Here is a 20095-nt window from a genome sequence, read left to right on the forward strand (position 1 = left end):
CTTCTTGGGGCTGGGGCATTGAGTAGTGCTGGTGAGGCAGTCAAGGGTCAGGGAAGATAGCAAATGTGGCGCTGTAGGTGATTTGTGCTGTAACATGTACAAATTACTTTTCAACTCATATAAATGATAGACTATTTAATCCAATCATTCAGAACATGAGACATTTCATTATCTCTTTTAAATATCAAGACATGGAACTTCATAAAACTTTTTCAGGATGGCAAATTGTAAGTTGCTGTTGAGTTTTAAACATTGCTTTTCTTGGTTCCAAAGTTCAAACTGGGTCTGCTAAGTTTAGATCATTGTGGTTAATATGTGGGGTTTCCAAGCATTGGAACACATCAAGAAGATAGTATTATGCCAAAGTCTTTTTTAAGTACTAAGGAACTTTAAGATTATGAGAAGCTTGATTTATGCAAGTGATTAATCTGCTGAGGCATATACTGACTTGGGCATTTCATTGAACGGATTATTTATTGAATATCAACTAAGTGCCTGGCATTGTTGCCTAGGTTAGAAAAGAAAACCACCTACCAATCACATGTGTAAGGGCATTCATGCTAGTCTTGATTTAAGTCTGTATATTTGAAATTGCTGTCAAGGATTTTAAAGCTGCAATAAAATTTAATACATAATAGTGAATATTTCATACATTTGTGAGTTATCAGGAAATTATAATGTAAAACAACTAGTAGAATTTTGGAGACAGTGCTACCAAAAATTTGCTACCTTGCCTTGCAAACCTATCAGTGAATCCATTTCATTTAAGCACATGACAATAAAGTTACAGTAAAGTCCCAATTTGTTTGTGTTCCTCAACGTTTGTCTAGAATGGTAGAGATTAAATAGCTGGAAGCTTCTACATATACCGAGGAACATGGCTTTATTATTTGCTGCTTCTGCTTGGCTGCATGTCCAGTGTAGGTACATTTCTCATTTCAAATTCTAAATGTAATTTTTGTTTTCAGTTCCCAGTACTGGAAAGTTTTGCAAGGTAGACAGGCACAGTTTGGAAGAGAGTCAGAATCAACTCCTTTCCTGCTCACATATTATGAAATCATACACAAATGGATTATCATACACATTCCAATGCAAATGTCTGATTTCCTTCTAGAAGCATTCAAGCCTTTTGTCAGAAAAAAAAAAAAAACTTGGGTTAAAAAGAAGGATCTACATGCAAAGCTCTGCAGTTATCTGCTAACTCTCAACCTTGCTCCCTATTTGCTGGTCCATACCATTGCCTCCATCCTGGGCAATATATCCAGAATGCCATAATTTCTCCCGTAAGAATGACAGCAAATAGAACTTCTTGGATCTCTTCATGTGTACCTAGCAAATGTGATCTTAGGGATCCTTAAAAGTTTCCTTTCTAGACCTAGAAATCAACTGATGAATGAGAAACTCCAGGAGGCAGAATCAAAAGAAGATAGGTAACAGAAAATAGGCATTGCATTTGCCAGTGTTTCCAAAAGTCTTGAAGCATCTTTTAGCTTTTTTAAGCTTACTTTTAGCCTTTCCACTAAGTCTGTTAGTTTACAATATGAGCCCAGTCCCCAAATATTTCCTTGATGAGGCAGAGAAAGAAATATCTGGTTATACTAAAAATCCCACATTGCATATTTATTATGATACCAGCAAATCTGTATTACTAGGATATTGATAAAATAATATCTAGAAATGAATCCAGAAAATATGCAAGGATTTTTTTTAAACTTTAGAATTCAGTGAGATAGTTGCCCTTGTATGGACAAAGCTCTTTAAATTCCTACCCATTGCCTCTGAGTTCAAGCAATGAATAACAGCCAACACAGCTTAGGGAAGCAGGAATTGCCAATCTCTTCATTTATCATCGCAATGGCCTCTTTTAGTCAACAACCAAAACAGAATAATCACTCTTAAATTATTTTAGAGGGAAAATAGTTTTATTAGATATTTTACAAAATGTATTTATTTAAGAAGAGTGGGAGAGGTAGGGAAGGAGAAGGAGGGTGAGAGAAATCCTTCCTAATGAGAACCTACTCTTATCTGAAAACACAGAGACATCACTGGTAGACACTCTACTGCTGGTAGAGATGGTAGGGATGGCAGGTTTGGCACTTGCAGACAAGATGGGCTCACTGGTGGCAGAGACAGCCACCATGACTGGACCACATTCCAAGATTTCTTGAACCACTTTATACAGAGTTCTGGGTGTGCTATCTGTGTACATTTGTAAATATGATTTAAATGTTTTGGTGTCATATTTAACATAAAGCTCTAAGCACTTAATTTTTTCTATGATTTAAAATATCTCATCAGTAGCCTACATATTTTAATTATACAGTTTGAACTTTGTGCTCAGACTTATTTTTAAAAAAATATTTGTTAATTTGTAAGAGAAACACACATACAGAGAGGAAGAGGGACAGAGATTTCCTGTGCTCTGGTTTACTTCCCAAATGCCAGCTGTATCTGGTGCTGTCTGGCTGAAGTCCGGAGCCTGAAATTCAGTCAAGGTCTCTTGCCTGGACAGAGATCCCGACATGTGACCCATCATCTGCTGCTTGTCAGAGCGGCCTTAGCAAGGGGGTGGATGAGCCTGGAGACGGAAGCCAAACCTTACGAAATGTTGGCATCCCATGTGGTGACTTAATTATTGCATTGACTGTCCACTCATCATCAATTTCTTCAGAGGTATAACATATATAGGTGAGTCAGCAATTAAATGTACACTCTGAAGAGTTTTTCAATGGTATATTGTTTTGTATCAGCACAATCAACATATAGGAAAATGCAGAAAATTGCACCACCCCTTTCAGTTAAACTCTTCCTCCCAGTATTTGGCTTTTCTGTAATTTCATACACATAATTATATAGCACATAATGTTTTGCTTTGACTTCTATATTAGTTATAATGTTTTTGTAGTTCATTCATGCTGTTTATATTACTAGTTTAACAGTATACATATACTACTATCGGTTTATTCACCCATAAATGAGTGTTTATGGTCTCAATCCCAGCTTTCAGCTCTTCGAAATAGTGTTGATGTTGAATTCTATCAGTATTTAAAAATATATATATCAGACACAATAACTTGAGAGAGGAAATTTGGGGCTGTATGATGGCTGGGTAGTTACATTAAAGACACTGACAACCCATTTTCCAAAGCTGCTTCTTTTGCCTTCTACCAGCAATGCATCAGAGTGCCAATAAATGTAAACCTCATCAATAGTTGATGTTATCAATCATTTTAATTTTAGTCATTCTGGTGGTGATCAGTGGAGTTTTAAGTTGGGATTAGCAGGTGATAAAATGTTTCTCCACTGAAAGAAAAATATGAAGATATATTTTATTTGAGCCCTCAGTCTATTTAACTACCAGCAGAGGTATAGAACATGTAAGCCCTGATTTTACTGTACTGAAATATTTTTGTTTTTTAAAAGTGAAAATATTAAAGTGTGTTGGTTTCAGCTTGATAACTCAAATACTGCCACTGTAACATGTCTCATAAATCAAGTTTATTGCATTCCATGGCATCGCTTCATATCTTGGATAAAAAGATGTTTGTTTCATTTCTGATTAACAGATTTGAAATCATGTATATGTGTGTGTGTGTGTGTTCTCTTTGTGTTTGGACTGAATTGTAATAAATTTTGCTTTGCACATTTTTCCTTGCCACATTTTCAGTTTTATATTTATATACACACCCAGAGCTGTTGGAGAACTGATTTTAAAGATTATGTATATTAGTGTGATACAACATCATTTTATTAGGGAATATGTAATTCCATCCTAAACATGGAGCTCCAGTGATCTGCAAGGTGAATGGGTATATTTGACAAGTAACACTTACAAGTCTGTGTGGAATTCGGTGAGCAAAGTAGCTATTATCACTAGCATTAAGACAGGATTTTGAAAAGAATATTTTTTCTCACAAAACAAAATCATTCTACAAGGAACCTGTAATTTAGTAGAGGATAAAATAAAAGGCAACAAAAATGGTAATTCAAATTAGTCTATAGCATTGGCAGCTGCCACTTATTGTCCTCCTGTATTTTTTTTTTTCCTCCATATGAAAGACCTTCAATGCATTTGACCATAGCCTTTCTATGACTCTTCTGTAATGAGCAGTGTGAGCTCCATGGCTGGTAGGCATTTATCATTAACTCACATTTCTTAGTAAATTCGAGTGAAAAATGCCAAAGGACTCAAGCATAAGGTATGCTCATTGTATTCCCTTTGATCTAACAGGAAGTGGAGGCTCCAGTAGGTGAAATCCAAATGTGGACATAGTGCTTGGCCTAGTGGTTGTTTATATACATACATATTATATATACCTATATATGAATGCAATTAAATTCATGCCTCTTTTTTTTAAATTCATTAATTACATTGTATTATGTGACATAGTTTCATAGGTACTGGAATTCTCCCCACCCCCTCCCCACACTCTCCCCCCATGGTGGATTACTGCACCTTGTTGCATAACCACAGTTCAAGTTCAGTTGCGATTCCCTCTTTGCAAGTATATACTAAACATAGAGTCCAGCATCTTATAGTCCAGTCAAGTTCCTCGGCTTCTTAGGGAGACTCTGTCTGGTCTGAGGGCAGAACCAGCAGAGTATCATCCCGATCATAAATTCATGCCTCTTAGCGTGCACAAAAATTAACTCAAGATGGATCAAAGATCTAAATGTAAGACATGTGATTTTGAAATTACTGGAAGAAAACAAAGGAAATTCTCCAAAACATTAGTATAGGATATTAGTATAGGTTCCAGCCATTACAACCACTTGGGGAGTGAACCATTGGACAGAAGATCTTCCTCTCTGTCTCTCCTCCTCTCTGTATATCTGCCTCTCTAATAAAAATAAATAAATCTTAAAAAAAAAAAAAGGAAGGAGGAGGGAAGGTGGGAATGCCATGGCATGGGGTTGGGGGAGGATTAGTAGGAAGTATCACTGTGCTCCTAAATTTGTATCTTGAAATAGATGGATTTTTTTTCACGTGAACAAATAGACTAGCATGAGCTGTTTTCAGAAAAAAAACCTCATAAATGAAATACATGAAATCATTTTTCTGTAACATAAATAAAACTAAAAAGAGAACAAAAGTGTCAAAAGTTGCTTGGGTCCCCCCATCTTACAGAGGCTGGTTTTAATTCAAAGCTCTTCTTCCCATTCCAACCTCCTGCTAATGTGCACCCTGGGGGGCAGCAGTAATGGCTCAGGTTGTTAGGTCCTTGCCATCCATCCATCCATGTGGGCAACCTATATTGAATTCCAGGCTCCTGGTTTTGACTTGGCCCAGCCCCAGATATTAAAAGCATTTGGCATGTGAACCAGTGGACAGGAGATTTTGGCTTTATGTCTCTCAAATAAATAACAAAAAATTGGAACAACCTAAGATCTTTAGTGAATTCTGTGTAACACAAAGTTCTTTGTTAATTGTCACTGTGTTTCTAACATAAATTAGCTTTGCTGCTTTATTTTGTGGAGATTTTCAAGTTATTTTAGTATAACATGTATCTTATTCTGATTCATATGCAGTTTCTCTTTTCTTCTCCTACAGTATATAACGATGATATATATTGTACCTTTTGATGCTGTGACATAAGCCAGTGTCAAAAGGACAAATCTCATGTGTTTTCCCTGACTTGTGGTATCAAATATGCAAAGTACAAAAAAGGTAATGTATACTGAGGGAAATTGACATTTTGAAATTTTAGTTATTTGTAACCCTTGTCTGTTTTCTTGAGGAACAGTTGTTTTTCTACTTATTACTTGTTTAATTCTTCAGTTAATGGAGAGCTGATCTTTTGATTATAAAGAAAAATTGAAAGTATATCATTTTAAAAGTTAAAAGAGGCCCGGTGCAGTAGCTCAGTGGCTAAAGTCCTTGCCTTACCGGTTAGCGTCCTGGTGGTCCTGCTTCCCATCCAGCTCTCTGCTTGTGGCCTGGGAAAGCAGTCAAAGATGGCCCAAAGCTTTGGGACCCTGCATCCGCGTGGGAGGCCTGGAAGAGGTTCCAGGCTCCTGGCTTCAGATTGGTGCAGCTGTGGCCGTTGCGGCTGCTTGGGTAGTGAATCATTGGATGGAAGATCTTCCTCTTTGCCTCTCCTCTCTGTATATATGACTTTGCAATTAAAAAAATAAATCTTTTTTAAAAAGTTAAAAGAAAATTAATTTTTTGATTGTTTGTTTGCTTTTTTGGCTGTATCCCATGTGTTTTGATGTTTTTTATTTCAGTTTGGTTCATTCCAAATAATGTCTTTCCTCTAATTGAATTCATCTCGGGCTCATGAATTATACGATGGCATCATTTTTCCCCACAGACTTCTGTGTTTCCTTTTTGTCACTCACGTGTTGGTTACTCAGTGGCGCATTTTTTTTTCATGGTGCTGTAATATGTTGTTGATGTTGTTGTTTTGGCTGTTCTAACTCATACCAGTTGTTGATCTTGTTTCATGGCTTCTCACTTATGGTAAAGTACAGTGATGAAGTACTGGGGTCTATCATATACAGACACGTGGGGGTACAATGGATCATGCATCTCTGCATCCAGATGAAAGATGGATTCCCAATGAAACTGTTGGACATGTGTAGACAATGGGATTCTGGACTGTCTGACATTGTCTGTACCAACAAGGTCGGGGTACACTTAAATAAGAGACTGATTGAATTATGATTGCTTATGAAGGGCTACACTATAGTAACAAAATGGGAAAAATCTGACAGGGGTGGGAATTTGGGGGGGAATCACAGCCTATACAAAATTGTATCTCTCAATTCAAAATTCAAAACAAAAATATGTTAAAAATTTAAAACAAAAAGAATAAATGGAAGGAGGGTGTGAGCAATGGAGGAGGGTGGGAAGTTTGCTTCTAAAAGTATATATATGACACACATGTAAAATTTGTTCCCCTTTAATAAATAAAAAATTAGAGGGTAATATTTCACTATTAAAAATAATCAAGTGTTTCAGTAATATTATAACTGTTTTTAAATTTTTCATTTATTTTATTTGAGATGTACAAGAATTCATAAACATGTGAATACAGGCAGAGGAAAGGTGTGTGTGGAGGGATGTGCTGTGGGAGAAAAAGGAGTGTTTCCTTCTGCTTGTTTACACTCCAAATATCCACAACTAGGGCTGGGCCAGGCTAAAGGTGAGAACCAGAAACTGTCCAGCTCTCTTACATGATTGGCAGGGATCCTCTTATTAGAGCCAGGACCTGCTCCTCCCTCCCAGGGAATGAATTAGTAGAAATCTGGAATTACTGACAAGAGCCAGGACTCAGACCCAAGATTCGGATAGGGATTGCAGTGTGCCAGTAGTGTCTTAACCCCTGGATCACATGCCTACTCCATTTATGAAAGTCAAATTTGGCATCTACATTCATATCTAGAGGAGTTTTCAGCAGAGATTAGGAGGATGGTTTTCTTGGAAGATCAGAGTTACCCTTAGTTTCTAATTATATCCTAATTACAATTTTTTAAAATAATGTAACATAGTCTAACAAATGTGAACTAAGATACCTTGGAACCAGGTGTTGCATACCAATCCTGCCTTGACTTGAAGAAGCTTGAAAGTAGAGATAGCATTTCTAACAATAGATTTGCAGTTGGTTTGTACAGAGGAGCACTGGATGTGCTTCTGTTTCACGTGGTCTTAATGAAAGTGTTTAGAGGACATGGTGTGTATCTCTCAGTGTTTAGGTCCCAGTCGCTGGACTCTGATTCTCCTTCTTACTATAAACTCTCTGGCTTCTTGAATTGCAGAGGACAGAGAGTCAAATGCACTGTTTGCATGAAAGGGATGCTAAGTATTTCCACCGACCAAATAATGTACTGTGCTGATTAGACAGCAGAGTTGTTTTGTAACTCCCTCAAGAGAGTACTTTGGAGATGGGTGTTTGACACATTGGTGGAAGTGCTGCCTGGGATGTCCACTTCCCATATTACAGAAAGGAGCATGTTTTTTGAGTTTTGGATCCTTTGATTTTCATCCAGTTTCTTGTAAATGTATTTAGGGAGGCAGCAGGTGACATGCTGTCTTGAGTTTCAGGATCCTAGCTCTGCCCTAACCCAGCTCTCGCTGCAGAGGGCATTGAGGAATCCATCGGCATAAAAAAGACTCCAGCCCCTGCCTTTCTTCCTTTCATTTAAATAAAATAAGATGCACTGGAGAAGCAAAGGGACTGGCTGAGAGTTCTGCCCACTTCTGAACCATGAGAGAAAAAGAAATGATATTATAGCCAGCGTAAGTGCTTGGGTGAGGGAACTTCAAGGACATTCAAATAAGGGTCAGCTCACTCCCTCAAGTATAGAGACAACCAACCCTGAATACCTGAAGATGCTAGAGCATCCTAGAGCCAGCTGAAGACAGCAACAACAAAGCCAAACGTTCCTTCTTCTACATATGTTCCTCAGTGCTCACCTAGGGTGCACAGTGAGGATGCAAGTGCAGATGCTGGTCCAGTCACTACAGCACATGGAGAGTGCACCAACCATTCAGGTGCTGCCACCTGTCTTTCTGCCCTGGTCACAGCCAAGTCAGAATGGAGAGAAAAGCCAAACAGACCCTGTGCTCCCACTTGTATGCTTCTCACCACAGCAGCACCAGGCTGCAGGAGTGAGGACGCCACCTGTAGACAAAGCTTAGAGTTCTATTTGTCACATCACTACTATAACCATAGCTCCTAAGAGACGCCCCATTCTTCTGGCCATATCCTTAGTAGTGACTGGTAGGCTACAGAGTGGCAGCAGTAGTAGCCCCTGAGAGCCTATTAGAGCCTGAGCAGGGAACCTCAAAATCCAGGTTGCATAACATAACATTCCCAGGTGATTCACATGCCCTTTAGAATTAGTGAGGTTTCCACCTACAACCCTTGTTTCTGGGTTCTCTCTTTACCTCATATGCTAGTCTTTTTTTTCCTGCTCAGCCACAGTAGTCTTGAACACATTGGGCTCATTCTTGCCTCAGTGCCATAGTATCATAGCACTGGTTGTTTATTCTTTCTTGAATACCTTTACCAAAACAGGAATATGCTGACTCCATTTTAATTTTGTTCTCATTCTTTTTAATATGATCAATATACAGGGGAAGATTTGCATTTAAAATGACATCTCTGTCTTCAGTACTCCCAAATTATCTTCTGGTCTCATTTTCCCCACATTAACATTATGCACATGTAGAATGATCACATTTATTGTCTGTTTGATATGAAAATAAAGGTCCCACAGGGCGAGAGTTTTGGTCCCTTGTGTCTGCTGTTGGTTTGTAGAATACCGCCTGACAAATAAATATTTGATGAATGGCTCAGTGCGCAAAAATAATGGTATTTCAAAAAGTTCAGTGAAGGATGTATTTGAAAGTACATTTTAGAAGGAAAAAGACCTTTAAAATCTACAGTTTTGTCAAAATATATTTTTCATAAATTTTTAAAGACTCCTCATATGCCTTGATTTTCCAATTTTTGCATCAAAATACACTGGTGTTTTTATTCTATTTTCCACAAACTTTTTGACATACCCTCCTTTATCAACTAAACTACTTGCATTTTAAAAATTGCCAGTCTATTTCTCTAAGCGTTTAACACTATCACTGGCAGGTAAAACCTCTGTAAACCACCCTACGTTGTATTTTCATCATCGAAGGCCACTGGACAATATAGGTTTTTATTATCTTGTTAATTTCAGTGAAAGTCTTTAATTACAGCAATTTCTACATTCATTTACACTTATCCAAATGAACTTCTCTCCTGAGAGGAGAGAGAACAGAGACAGCAAACACAGTTTTATGGAAACTAATGTCTGAAAGCTACATGCACTGCCCTTTTTCTGCAAAGAAACTAGCCTGATCTTTTATGTCCATCCAAATTTGAATGGCTTGGTGTACAAGTTCACTTGATTTTGGCCAGAGGACCTGTTTCTAAGAAAGGCTAACTATGCTCATAAAGAAGACTCAAAGGGCTGCTTGGACAACAAGTGATTTTTACGAAACAGCATTTCGATGAGTTAAGTGCAACTAAATAAGAAGCAGATGGATTATGAATCTATTGTTTCTTCTCCTTGTTTTTTAATTTTTAATCCTCAAGCATAAAAACAAGATATATAGTTTGAAACAAAACTTCTCTAGTTTCTACTATGTTTTAACTTAGACATCTACCATATTTTGATTGCTTTTTCAGATGGGAAGTGTTTGCCATGCATAAACTTCTTTTTTTATAACACTTGTATATATAAGTAGTTCTGATGTCTCAATTAAAAATCAAGATTAAAATTTTTGATGTATAGAATGATCTGAAGTGATTCACATTTTTTTTCTATGAATGAAAGAAGATGACAAATCTTCAATTTCATTAAGTGTTCTTTCGGTTGCAAGGAATACAGTTATGCATAGACTAGTTCAAGAAATACAAGGGTACTTAAAAAAAACCTTGCAGAAAAATCAAAATGAAAGATTATTTTGATTCAAAATTTTGAAATTGTGTACTCAAGATTTTATGGAAAATGCATATTACAAAAAAGTATGCATGGATTTCATAATTTTTCTCACCGGTGTAAATTTATCCTTTAATTGTATTCACCTCACATTTTTGAAATATTCTCATCAATATTTTCTAAATGTGCATTGAGAAGTGGCAAAATTCATACATGTGAGTGTGGTTATATACATAAGCACTTGTATGTGAGCCTGTATATTGCCACAGAACTGGAAAGCCACTAGAAACTTGTCATGGTTCCTCTCTTTCCATCTGAAAATATGTGTACCAACAGGTGTCAAACTCGTGCTTGTGCTGTAAACACAGACTCCAGGATTCACCAGTTGGAATAAAATTTCCAGCAAAATATTTTTGCCAATGTGTTCTTTGGACAATAAAATATTACTTGTTTCTCTTTTCAAGAATTGAAACATTTTAGAGTTTTAATTTAGATGCCAAAATTGGAAAGGGTGTGTATGGCTTTCAGAGTTCAGAATTTCATCTAATCTGTCTGGATTTTAAGAAAACAACAACATCATCAATTACATGGCTGTTTAGGGGACATGTCTTTGGAGATAGTTCACTGGACTATTTTAAATACAGTTCCTGAAGTATCTCTTGAAAAAGTGATTTTCATTTTGATACACGCTATTCTCATTAAAGGATTCACATTAAAAAAATATATATAAAAACAGACCTGGGGAACTTGAAAGAGAGCCAATGAAATCCTGATAACAACTGGAATAAGTTTTATTTTGCCTGAAGAAGTAAAAGTAGAATAAGCAATAATTTTAAATAATACATAATTCTAATGTAGAATTTGGACAAAATTATGCCCGCCAGCATATGCAGTTTAGAGAACTCATCAGAACACCGGAAAAAAAAAGTCTAAATCAAACTGAGGAACAGGCATGGCTTCTAGCCTTGGCTTTGCCAGTTGCTAGCTGGGTCACCTTGACTATCTAACAACAAAGAAAAAATTGGACTAGATCCTGGCCTAGGTTCTTTTTGACATGAATGAGCAGTGTGAGGGGGAACAGCAGGGACGATACAGCTTTTCCTCACACATTCCCAACGGTGATGTTCTGAAGCTTCTCATCCTTGCTTTCTGCCCCACTGCATATAGTTATGTGGAATTTTATTGATGTAGATTTCTTCCCCATCTTGTATCACGTGCAGCCCAGCATTTAAAGTCTATCACTCATGCATAGCTCTAATATGTCCTAAAATAAGCAAAGGGAATGTTGATTCAAGTGGTAAAATTTGAGCTATGATTGAGAAATGGAGCTGAGCTTTTATGACTCTGAAACAAAATGATATCAAAAAGTATCTTATACTGTGCTGTTGCAAACTCACTTAATCTGTTAATTATTAAAACAATATACTTAGTAATGAGATCCTTTATAGAAAAAATTAAACCTGGAGAATACTACCACGGACAAAGATGTAGCTTTATTCATCCTAGCTCTCAATGGATAAAATTACTAAAATATGAAAATTGTATCCCACCTTTAAGCATAACAATTACAATTCATTCTAAGAATGCATCAAGCATTATGAGATACTATCATATTTTTGAAAGAGTAACTCTCTGAAAATAGTCACTAACATCAGCATTTATTTCTGGCTCTCAGAATCTTGATTATAATATCAGAGTTTTTGGAAGGTTTCAGTAGTTGACTTCAGTAGTCATTTTCTCTCCCACAATAATGTCAACCACAGGCATCAGTTCACTTCTGTAAATAGACCCATCGATGATTTGCCTGTTTAGATGTTCCAAGGACATTGTAAAATCTCAGCCTTGGGGAGAAATAGTGGGTCTTCAACAAAGTCAGAGTTCTGAATATGAAGGAGTGTCTGCAAGGTATAATTTGAGGATCCAACAAAGGCCAAACTATTTTCTGTGTCTAAGGATAATTGTTATTTATGTTAGGAATTTTCTTGTCTTTGAAGTATGGTTAATGGTTATGGGGTTACAATTGGATTGTACAAATAACTTCTATTATTCTATAGCACAGAAGAGGATTGAATACACAGTAATAGTTGAGTAAAAATGAGCTTATTAGAAAAGTTTCCCTTTATGTTATAAAAAATTAGTTTTTATTTCATTTGCAACAGAAAGAGCAAAAAAAAAAAAAAAAAAAAAAAAAAGAGAGAGAGAGAGAGAGAGAGGTCTACTATCTACCGGTTTATTCCCTCAACATCTGAGGTAGTTGGGACCAGGCTGAAATCTGGAGCCAGAGAACTCATCTAAGTTTATCACATGGGTGGCAGGGTCCTAACCATTGTGCCTATTATGTTGCTGAAATAAGAAGCAGAGCTGGAACTTGAACTCAGCCACTTGGACATGGGGGTCCCTGATGGTATCTTAACCGTTTTGCCAAACTTGTTTTTGATACAAAGGGCATGCTCTGGGTATTTTTGGCCACTAAGCTAGGTTTGTAGAAATGAGGAAAATAGATTAGAAAAACTTTTCCCAGTACTGACTCATATTTATATATATCAAGCATACTTAGATGACTGTATTATACAGGTTTTTGGCAAATCCTATTTTAAAGAATACATGATAGTGTCACATGCTTCTATTGTGCTAGTCTCCAATGATAAACAAGACTGAAGGTAAAATAAAAGTGGTATTAATAGGCCATAAAATAAGACAGCTTATGTTTATTAGCCATAAAATCTAGAAATCCTTTAGCTTTATTTATCCATAATTGCTACCGGTAATATGGAAGTGTCAACATAATGAAAATGCTGCAACTGGAGGTAGGAGTAAACAGAAGATGAAAACATACCAACTTATTTTGCCCAGGGACAAAAAAGAGAATATCATACCACAGTTAGAGTAATGACAAAATTTACTGGGTTTATGCTGGCATAATTCTCATACTTGGATTCTTTGATGTTCAGCCAAGGAGATCAAAAGGGGTTCTGTGAGTTGTTTGAGAACACTGTAGTCTGAATTGTTTGCTGTACTTTTACCTATCCAAATTTGTAAACCTACTGAGATGAAAACTAACGTAGAGATGATTCAGAGTTGCTTCTAGGAAACTGAGTCAGCGTTCAAGTATAAACAGATAATAGAGCTTGAGCTCATTAGGTCGAAGCCAGGAGGACAAACCACCTGTAGGTCTGAATTTTCCCAGCATTAATTGTAAAGTCAGTGCCATTATACTTATTGACATTGATATTGAAATTTCCTTATTCCCATGAAGTAAATAATTTCAGTTTTACTGAAGTTGCACAAATTCAGGGGGCCAAGAATAATCCAGTGAACCTGATCTCATCAAATAAATTATACTTTTTTTGTTTTTTGTGAATTTGTTAAGCTAACGAAAAGCATGTAGGTGGCATTTACCACTGAATGTTAACATCGGAGACATATTTTAACTAATTTGGAATCATTGCTTGTGCTGAAAGTGTAGGAGTTAGGACTCAAAGTGAGGTTTTGTGAGCTATGGTAGCAGTGATAAAACCACATAGCCCAACACTCAGTCAAGACCAAATGATTTCCTTTTCTGCGTTTCAACAAGAAAACCAGGTGGCTATGCTGGTGATAGGAGGAAGAAAGACCTCTACAATATGGGATATGGAGGGAAGCCTAGGGCAAAATATTTGGGGATTTGGTAGTTTTAAAAATTGCTCATTTAAATTTTCTATACGTTCTGTTTTTCCAACTTCAACCTTACCACTTTCTTTCTTTCCTTCCACCATGTTATTTTTTAAATGTGGATCTGTAATGGATGGAGATCTATTCTGAGTGTTAGCAAAATAGCAGAGGCGTTTCCCTGTAATTAGAGTCATAGCAATCTTCCAACTATCTGATCTTTTCAGAGAAAATAAAGTTCTGACTTTACATTTACACTCAGTGTATTCCTTTGACTTCTTCAAATTTCTCTTCTTCCATCATTACTCTTGTTTAATATGTAGATATTATCTCTGTTTTATGTTTGGCTGCTTTTGATTCTTCCTACTGTGCGTTCAAATTCAGTACTTACCTATCATTTTCTGGAAATTTCTAGGTTTAAATGTCTGTTTCCTATGATTTCTCTCTAATTTACTAATAAACTATTTTCTCTTAAATGTAAAAGTAGTATCGTTTAACTGGTAATATGCTAACATGCATGGCAATAGCAGTCAATTTGCATTGATAAGGTTGGCCCTCAAGTGGATGACCTATTCCATTATCTGCCACCATCCAGGGCACAGACTAACATGAAGCTGGAATATGAAGCAGATCCAGGACTCAAACTGAGGTTCTCTGACAGGAGATGCAAGGATTTCAAGTATGTCAAAACCTCCATAGCAAACGTCCCTCCCCAGGACTGTTATTTTCTTTTTATCAAAATTAACTTCAATAAACTAACTTTACTGGGTCCTTGTCTTCCCTTATTGAGCTCCTTGAAAATTTTAACTCTTCTCACAACTCTAGCAAAAGTCTTTTTTGCAGGTCATCAATAGCATCCAAATGATCAAAATCAGAATTTTCTCTCAGAATTCTGCCTCTATTCTAGTTTACTTCTTTTCTCAATATGTTCTTGTCTTCAATCTAGCTAACTTTGCTCTCTTTACATTTCTTTCATGTCATTTTACATTTACACCTCCATGCAACTTAATGGCATTTTGAATGCTCTTTAGTATTTTAGGATACGTGGACATGGTGCCCAGCCTAGGTATTTTCTTTTTTTTTTAATATTACTTATCTTTATTTGAAAGGTATATTAAGCAGAGTGCAAATCCTATCTGTCTGTATGTTTCTCTGCTCTCAAAAGTGACTGAGTAGGCTGTTGTTAAAGCAAAAGATAGGAACTTTCTGGAAAGGAATGGGAAAACACATCAAGTGGTTTTTGAGTTTGCAGCAAGGCAAATGCTATGAAAGGGTGGTTAATATCATCCCACTCTCTAGTGGCTTTATATATCTTTTAAAAATAAAGGGAAGTAATCACTATGGCAATTGGTATTACATTCATGTTTTCCAAAGAGCATTCTTTTTATTTGATTGGTTCTTTTTGGCTTATATGTTTCAATGTATTTTTGTGTTTATTTGCTTTCTGTTTCTCCTCATCAGGATGAACTCCCCCTGAAAGCAAACCAACAACCCACTTTAAATCAATTGTTATGTCACAGGACATGAAATGATGCCTTTTCTGACAGTCTCCCTGTACACTGACTGAATAAACAGCCTGTAGTCTTTGGATAATGCATCTTTACACCACATTTCTAGCACTCTATTTGTCAAAGTTATATTTATAAATCCAAAAGATTGTCACATTACTATTCACTCACAACAGCAGGCTAAGGAAATGTGTGTTAGCACACTTTTTTTTTCTCAAAACGCGTATGATGAAGCTACAAAGTATTGTATTATCATCCCTTGTGGTTCTCTGTGTTGATGGGGTTTAACTGGACAGTTCTTCTAGGCTCATAAAGTTGCAGTGAGGTGGAGCCTGTGTTATTTGATTGCGCATGTGAGGCTCCCTGCCCTTCTTCTTGGGCTCCAATCAATCTCCTTTCCCTTGCTCCCTGCGTGACTCTATAGGAGAAGCTGCACTGCTTATATAAATACTGAGAATCTCAGAAAGCTTATATAAGGAAGAGAAATTGCCCTGCAGCCCTAACACCAGTGCTTGGAATTCCTAAGATATTACTCCCTGATTTCTTTTGGTCAAAATAGTCAGGAGGCCCAGTCCAGATTCAGATGAGGAATGCTGAGGCTGTGGACAGAAGGGAGGGATTGTCTGAAGCCATCTTTGGGTCCCAACTAGCACAGAACAGAACTAGTATGACAAAAGAAAATGATGACAACTAGTATGAAAACATTTATAGAAATCTAGAATCTAGGAGCTTTATTTATTATTTTAAAAATATGATATTATTTGAAAGTCCATTTTAATACTCAGAACAATATCCCATTACTAGATTTTAATTTTAACTATGCACATTACATTCTGTTTCTTCTATCTCATGTATGTTTCTGTAGGAATCCACAAGCATGAATGGCATCCTCTTTGTGGTCTGTCTCTGACATTGGTTTTTGTGAAGTACTCTGTTTAAAATGTGTGTAATAATATTAAAACCCCCCAGTGGACAATCTACTCTTACATGTTTATTGTGGAGTACCAAAGCCATAGCTGTAACCACTGTGGCACTTTGTTAATTGTGAAATGGGATGTTCAGCAGACCTATACCCACTGTGTTTGTAGCTTAAAACACTCCAGGAGGCCCATAATTGACTAGTTGACCTCCAAAGGGGAAATTATGGTGTCAAGAAGTATGCCATGTAATGCTGGTTTTGGTTTAGTTTGTGATTGGTGTGACATGTTCAGATTTTTCAAGCATTAAGTAGAACAAATCTGAAAAAGGGATCTCCAAAGTTACCTCTTTAGAGAAGCTACTGTGACTACCTACTTCGAACAATTCCCAGGTATTCTATTCTATCATTTGGCTTTAATCTTTGGCTCACTGGTCCGGAAATTTGCTGCCATGCACTGCAAAAAATCTCCTCGAACCCCATGTGTTGAACACCTAACCCCCGATATGACCATAAGACAAGACAGAAGTTTTAGGAGGAATCAAAGGTCAAATGGCAAATGTGTTAGATTGTGGTCTTCCTTGCAGAGGAAGAGAATGTGAACTTTGCTTACCATTTAAGCACAGAGCAAGACACCCGCAATCTACAAGCTAGGGCAGAGAGCCCTTACCACACACCAATCCTGCTGGCACTTTGATCCCGTATATCAGCCTCCATTATGAGAATAAAATCGCAGTTGTGTCAGTTACCAAGCACATGGTATTGTTACTGCAGTTCAAACACACAGATAAATTTGCTTAATGGTTTATTCATTTGTTTTCCATCCCCCATCATAAATATATGCCTTTTTAAGGTCAGAATGTCAATTGTTTTGTTCACTGCTGTATCTGAAGTGCTAGAAAGTGCTTGTTGTAAGCAGGTAATTCATAAATTATATATTAATTGCATGGATGATTTTTGCCTCAACAATTAAGTCAGCATCGAAAGAATAAGAAAAAATTAAATGTTATAATTCTATTAACAAGGCAAGCTATATTCCAGAACAAATATCCAGTCCCAGATAATTTTAAAGACCGTAATTAAGTCTGAAACATGTCTTTATACTTATAAAAGTGATAAAAATATTTAGGGCCTAAAATGAAAACTGCAAATGTTGCCACAAAACAAACACTAAACACTAAATTTTTCCAGTTAATCTGGGAGGATACATTGCTGAAATTAAAGAGGAGAGAGAAAAGTGTGTGTGAGAGAGAGAGGTGGAGAGAAAGAGAGAGAGAGAGAACATTTGTGTAGTTTCTAGTAATATAGAAAAGTATAATTGCACAAATAATGGGAAGATTATTAATATCCACGTAAGTGAAGGTAAGAACATTTCTAGAAATTTATTAGACACTGAGTAAAAGAAGATGGAAAAAGGGTTAGAAATATTCCTAGCTATAAGGTAAAGAGAGGAGAGATTTGTATATGGCTGGAATGCAATAGATAGGGATTTTAATTTAATTTTAAGGAAATATTCATTTTCATCTATTTCTCCTTCTCCATTTTATCTTACCCATCCAGAAGACATTTTGAGGCCTATAACATATGAGTTATTATATATCTAGGGGATATAAGCATTCTCGCCTGTTGACAGTCAATCACGTGTGAGTGTGCTTGTGTCTGTGTACCCATGTGAGTGGTGGGAAAAGCAAGAAAGTGAAGTGAGAGCAGAAAGGAAGAGTCAGAGTTTTCTAGCTTTGGCATTTCACTTGAAATAGGATCATTTCCTTTTGCTCTCAATTATCTGTGGGACTGGGCCCGGTGGTGTGGCCTAGCAGCTAAAGTTCTTGCCCTTAACGCCCTGGGATCCCATAGGGGCACCGGTTCTAATCCCGGCAGCTCCATTTCCCATCCAGCTCCCTGCTTGTGGCCTGGGAAAGCAGTCAAGGACGGCCCAACACCTTGGGACCCTGCCCCCGTGTGGGAGACCTGGAGGAGGTTCCAGGTTCCAGGTTTTGGATCGGCGCAGCACTGGCCATTGCGGCTCACTTGGGGAGTGAATCATCGGATGGAAGATCTTCCTCTCTGTCTCTCCTCCTCTCTGTATATCTGCCTTTCCAATAAAAATAAATAAATCTTTAAAACAATTATCTGTGGGATAGAAACTTGTATGCATCTTATTTGTTATGACTATAGTCGACCACTTTTTTTTTTTCTGACACATAAAAGCCCCCCTGTCACTTCTGGCTGACCAGAGTTGATTTTGTTAAATGAGGTATTTTTATACATGTCCTAAGTATAGCTTCCTTTTCTTTGTAGTTGTTACGAGTCTAATTCTGACTTATAATAGTTAGTTTTCTGTTCAATGTAATGGTATATCTGAATTCAATAAAATACTATTTAAGACATGAATTCAGTCAATCTCTTACTTCAGGTAATAGATTATTTTGTTTAAAAACTGATGACTTTAAAGTATATTTTATATTGTTTCTGCTTTGGAGATAGAAAATTGTTGTCAGCATTCATATGGTTTCAAAACCTGAAGTTAAAGCTTGGGGCTGATTGAAGAGGAATTTGCTGGTAATACTGTTGGACTGAAAAGAGAGAACTATTTAAGTAGTGTGCTTTGTGGGAGCTGAGGTTTATTTAATCATGGACTTTCATGGTCAAAGATAACAAAGGTTTGGTATTGCTCTGCACAGTATCAACTCCATATTTTCTGATCTATTTACTTACTGCAGTTGAATTTTATCATTCTCATGCTCAAAGATTCAATCCCCATTAACAGAAACCCACTAAGAGGAGTACACTTTGTGGCTTCAACAGGCTACCAAACTAAACATTTGTAGGTCAATTCAGGAGAAGAAAAACAATCTCTTTTAAGATGATTATAAATACACAAGCATGAAGACATCAGGATAAAGGATACATGTTATAAATGAATTTTAAGTCACTGGCATTACGAATCTTCCTCTATAACTCCCACTAATTTTTAACACCAAATTGCATGGGCACAGTATGGCTAGTTAACAAAGATTGGCGCTTTATCCACCAATTAATATAAAATAGTTATCAATATCTTGTAATTCTTCACTTCTTGGCTTCTGTGCACTATTTTCACGGCAGTGTCAGATGATCTCACACTTGCTAACTACAGGTGTCAAAGCTGAGTGTTGAAGGGCTAGTATTCACTGCAACTAAACAACTGACATTTGACAATTCATACTCTGAAGCATAAAAATTCCATATCTTGCTGTGTAGATAGTTTGTTGCTCTTGTGAATCCTAGCACAATGTTAAGATTCAGAGGCAGGTAACAGCAAAAGGACATCAAAGTGATCATCAGCAGTGTTTCTAGGTTATTCATAAGTGTAAATGTCACCAACTGATGACTAGTGAGATAGTAAAATTTATTTCACAAACCTCTACTATTTATAGTTCCTGGTCTGTAGCCACTAAGGAACAAAATTCAGGTGCAATTTCCAATAGAAGTTCAGCGAAAATGGCAGGAAGACTGAGTGGGATAGCAATTCGTATTAAATATTCCAAAATTTGCAAAACCACAGAAAGAAATATTCATAGAACTGTTTGTTTATTATCACATAAACTTTGTTTTAATC

The sequence above is a fragment of the Ochotona princeps genome, chromosome 9 (genome assembly GCF_030435755.1).
Source record: "Ochotona princeps isolate mOchPri1 chromosome 9, mOchPri1.hap1, whole genome shotgun sequence".
Taxonomy (NCBI): Eukaryota; Metazoa; Chordata; class Mammalia; order Lagomorpha; family Ochotonidae; genus Ochotona; species Ochotona princeps.